General features: G+C 42.4%; 1 long non-coding RNA gene across 1 annotated transcript; it reads left to right on the top strand.

The window, feature by feature from the left end:
* The first annotated feature begins 274 nt into the window (after positions 1-274).
* LOC108584530 lies at positions 275-4,591 on the top strand. The gene is made up of 2 exons (XR_001899693.3): positions 275-1,446; positions 4,439-4,591. It is a non-coding gene; the product is annotated as an uncharacterized LOC108584530 (long non-coding RNA).
* The last annotated feature ends 257 nt before the right edge of the window (positions 4,592-4,848 follow it).

The following is a 4,848-nucleotide window of genomic DNA, read 5'->3' as shown; positions in this document are numbered from 1 at the left end:
CTTTCTTTCTTTCTTTCTTTCTTTTTTTTTTTTTTTTTTTTGAGACTGAGTCTCGCTCTGTTGCCCAGGCTGGGATGCAGTGGCACGATCTCAGCTCACTGCAACCTCCACCTCCTGGGTTCAAGGAATTCTCCTACCTCAGCCTCCTGAGTAGCTGGGATTACAGGTGCCCACCACCATACCCAGCTAATTTTTTTTTCTTTCTTTTTTTTTTTTTTTTTTTTTTGTAAAGATGGGGTTTCATCATGTTGAACAGGCTGTTCTCGAACTCCTAACCTCAAGTGATCTATCTGTCTGCCTTGGCCTCTCAAAGTGCTGGGATTACAGGTGTGAGCCACTGTGCCCAGCCTATTAATTCATTTTCACAAGAATCTTGTGAAGTAGATACTTGTATCAGTTAGGGATACTTGTATTAAGTCAGAGATACTTGATACTTGTATTAAGTCAGAGAGGCAGGACCACTAGAAGCCATACAGAATAAGGAATTTTTATGGATTTAGCCTTATGCAGTTGTAGGATCTGGTTAAACAATGTATGTGTGACTGTTTTTTGTTTATTTCTGTTTTGTTTTGTTTTGTTTTGCATCTGGTGCTGGGTCCTGAAGTGAGTACGGCAAGCGTTAGGAAACTGTGACTGTCAGCCTCTATGATGGCCCCAGTGATTCCTGCTTCCTGGTATTTACACCTTTGTGTAATCCCCTCTCACATGGTACCAGTAATAATCTGTGTGACCAACAGATACAGCAGAAGTGATGGCATGTCACTTCTGAGATTGGGTTATAAGATAAAATGTGGCTTCTGTTTTGGTCACTCTCTTTTGCTCTCTCTCTCTCTCAGATCACTCATTCTGGGAGAAGCCACCTGACTCATTGTAGTATGCTGTGGAGAGACCCACGTGACAGGGAACCGAAATCTCTGACCAACAGCCAGCAAGGAACACAAGCCAGCTAGCAAACACTGGGGGAGCTTGGAAGTGGGTTCTCAAGGCCCAAGTAAATCCGCAGCCCTGTCCAAGAATTTGACCAAGACCTCATGAGAGACCTTGAGCCATAATCACCCACTAAGCCTCTCTCAGATTTCTGGCCCTAAGAAACCATGTGAAATTATAAATTTTGTTGTCTCAAGCTTCTTATCTGGGGTCCTTTGTTGTCCAGCAACAGATAGCTAATACAAGAATAAAAGCAAGACATGAAGTGGAGAAGAACAAAGACAACCTGAAACCCTTAAGGATAAGCTGGAACCCCAAGGACAGACTGGCACCTGCATGGGTCTTACCCTCCTTCTAAGCTTTCATCTTTGATGATGCATGATCTGCAGGAGAAACTAGGGCCTTTCATCGCAAAGTTAAACAAGCACATGACTCAGTTGCTGGAGAGGCTGAAGGAAGATTCGGCAGGAGCTACAGTGGCTACAGGAGCTACAGTGGCTGCCGCACTATACCATCAAGGTGAGCCATCAGATTAGCTGTCACAAAGTGCATGAGCTACAACAGCGCCTGGTGCCTTGCACCAAATCTGAGCCTGAGATGAATATGGCTTCTGCTTCACTTCTGCCTTGCAAATTGTACACAGAATGTCTCTTATGGCCAAGCTAACCTAGAACTGTGAGGAGAAAGAAATTCTGGGAAACATAGTTCTGATTTAGCTAAATTGACACAATACAAATCCACCATGGCATTATTTCATTTAGTAAGTATAAGCTTAGAATCTGAAGGTTAAAATGATTGTTTTTTAAATGCCCCACAGTTCACTGGTAGAAGAACTAAATGGACAACCAGGGCTATCAACTCTTATCATTACATCTATTTGAATCCTTCTAAATTAACTAACTAATGGACAAAATAGCCTTTCATGGATGGACCTAGGGAGACAAACCATTGTCTTCCAAATATATAACAAATGAATGGTCCAGGTCCCAGGCTCTTTGTACATAGCAATGGTGGTGTGCCTGTTCTCTCATGCCCTCTACACATATTCTGGGCATACAGCTGGGGGCTCAAGATTAATCTCTTCTCTGAGTGGAATTTCTAGCTCAGAATTTCAGCAGTGTGTACCTTTTCTCCTGACATCTATCCTCTTACTCTGGACCACAGTAAAGCCTGCTATCCTGGCTCTTCCTGTAGAATGACTTTCTGTGGGTTCTTCTCACTGGTGTGACTCTCTCTATTGAAAGAGTTTAATGTCTGTGACTTGTGAACTCCCTAGAATAGCCCTATCTCTGAGGCAGGAATTCACCTTTGGTAGGTTTCCTTTCATAATGAAGCACTTGAGTAGTTGAGAGCTCAACAATTTCAAGTTAGATAGAGACGTCTTATGCAGAATGGTTAATTTCAGCCAGCATTGAAAATGTGCATGATAATAATTAAAAATAAGAATATATATTGTGTATTTACTGTGAGCCTGATGCTGGACTAAGTTTTTTACATACATTAGTTACTTCATGTACTTCACACAACATCCAATGAGGTAGATATTATTATTTTTCCCATTTCACAGATAAAGTATGCAAAGACTGCTTCATTATCAGTTATTTCTCAAACCACTTCTCTTTTCTCCCTGGGATACAGACAAGTTTCACAACCCAGGCTGTCTTGCAGTTAGATAAGGCTAGGGGAATGTGGGCATAAGTGGTGTATTCCATTGGCCCATAAAAAACCCTCACCCAATCCTCCAACCTATGTCTCTTTCCTTACCTACTGAATGAAGGCAAAGACTCCAGTAGAAAATTCCAAGGCCTGGGAACTCCACGGAAAACTTAGAGTGAAGAAGCTTGAGTCCCAGGATGAATGTGTGAAATAGAACACACCCTGGCAATATAAGCAAGAAATAAATATTTATTCTGGTTGTTATATTAGATAGCACACTTATGTCGATGCCTTAAAGCACGGGGGTCTTTCAAAACAAAACTCCAAAACATGTGACATTGGCTTAGCAGTTGAGTAATGGGCACCAAGAAAACTGACATCAAAGGCTAGAAAGATGGCAGCTTACATTATGCAGTGGTGAAACATTTGGCAAAACTGTCACCTCACTTAATCTGCACAGAGTTTACATGTGCACTGAAACTGTAGCTCCAGGGGAAATAGTTGGAAAATAACAGAGTGTTAGTGAGAGTATGACTATTATTAGCTCTCCTTGACGAGGTACTATCCAAAATAGAAAAAAGAAAAAAAGAAAAGCTAAACAAACTGGCCAGTTTATGAGCCACAGTGGAAGAGTATAGAAGGAGTCCAGAAATTTTGGACATCAGATGTGAAAGAATTAACTGCTTCTTGATCCTAAAATGTAAAATGCATACAGACCTTGAGTGACAAAGATCTAGTAACATTCCTCAACTGAACAGAGTGACTTAGCCCTTTGACAAAAATGTCAGTTTAGGTGTGTATCCTTCCTTCATCTTGTTTTGGACAACTTCAAGTTGGCCACCATTAAGGAGAGAGAGAGAGAATAAAACATGGAGGTGAAGAAGGAAAGGAAGAAACCAGGTTTGAGGAGTACGTCTAGGAAAGAACTTTGGGTGTGGCTACTGGCTCGTGGAACTGACTGGTACAAAGTACACTGGAAGTCTAGGAAGTGTTTGAAAGCATTGTATTGCCAAGGAAATCATGAGCCTGGACTTTACAAAGTGCAAATCAACACCTAGACTTCCAGATTTGCCTCACGCCTATAAAAGCTCCAAGCACGTAAATTCCATGAGTACATATACTCCAGCTCTCCAGACTTCAGACACGGACAAAGAAATTATCGAGTAGAAAAAACACCACAAAGGGCCAAACCAGGGGCCCGGGAGAATGAAGGACAAAGGTATTCTTCCCAGGGTGAAGAATTGGGGTGTAACTAAAGTACTTCTTCTACCCCAGGGTAGGGAGCCTTCTTACTGACTGTCTAGCTGAGGGCCAATGTTGCTACATCTCTCTTCTATCCCTTTCTAAATGAGAGTTTCTATTGAGAACACCCTGCCCCTAACCCATCATAGTATATTGGGTTTATATGGGGGAGGGGGAGGGGGAAGCAGGTAAATTGGTTTTTGAATCCAAAGTGACAGATCTCTAAACTAGAATAGGTCACATCTAGACTTGATGGAGGGGACTATGCAGCCCTTGGAGATCCTAGACTTAACCTGGGTGCAGAGACTGGGTGGGACTTTGGGGGACTTTGGGGTTGTCTCCTTTGGATTGCCTATGAGAGGAAGGTTACACAAATATTTGAGGACCAGATTGGGGGTCTATGGCACAGATCGAATAATTGTTTATTTGATCACTCATTTTTTTCCTAAGCATATAACCGGATGACAATTTTCTGTCCTCCCTTGTGGTTATGGGCAACCATGTCACTGAATTTTGTCCAGTGGACTATGGCTGGGTGTAATGCATACCATTCTAGGCCTGACTCATAAAAACTTCTGCACAATCCTCCATGCTCATGCTCTCTCTTTTCCAGCTTGACTTAGAGAATCCAGCAGAGAACTCTGAGGAGAGCATGGAGCCCGATGGAAGGAGTCTGGACCTGCATATCCATCTGAGATGGAACACCCTTCCAGCCTGCACTGTTTTGTGATATGACTGAGAAATAAATCTATATTGTGTTAAGCCACCAAGATTCTCAGGGTGCTTTTTACAGCAGTTTGCCTATGCTCACCAATGGAAATAGATGTAGAGCAATTCAGTAATCTGCCAAGGTCACACAGCTATGGAGGGGTAGAGCAGAAATGCAAGTGAGGAGTAGGTCCCAAATTTGGGTCTGTAGAAGAACACAATGAGAGTCACTTGGGAACTTTCTCGAAATGCAGATTCTTTAGTTCTACTCCAAAAATGCTGCTGTTGTGATTTTTTGGGGGGAGGGGAGTGACA

This window comes from Papio anubis, chromosome 1 (genome assembly GCF_008728515.1).
Source record: "Papio anubis isolate 15944 chromosome 1, Panubis1.0, whole genome shotgun sequence".
Taxonomy (NCBI): domain Eukaryota; kingdom Metazoa; phylum Chordata; class Mammalia; order Primates; family Cercopithecidae; genus Papio; species Papio anubis.
This window is presented reverse-complemented; position numbering and strand designations above follow the sequence as displayed.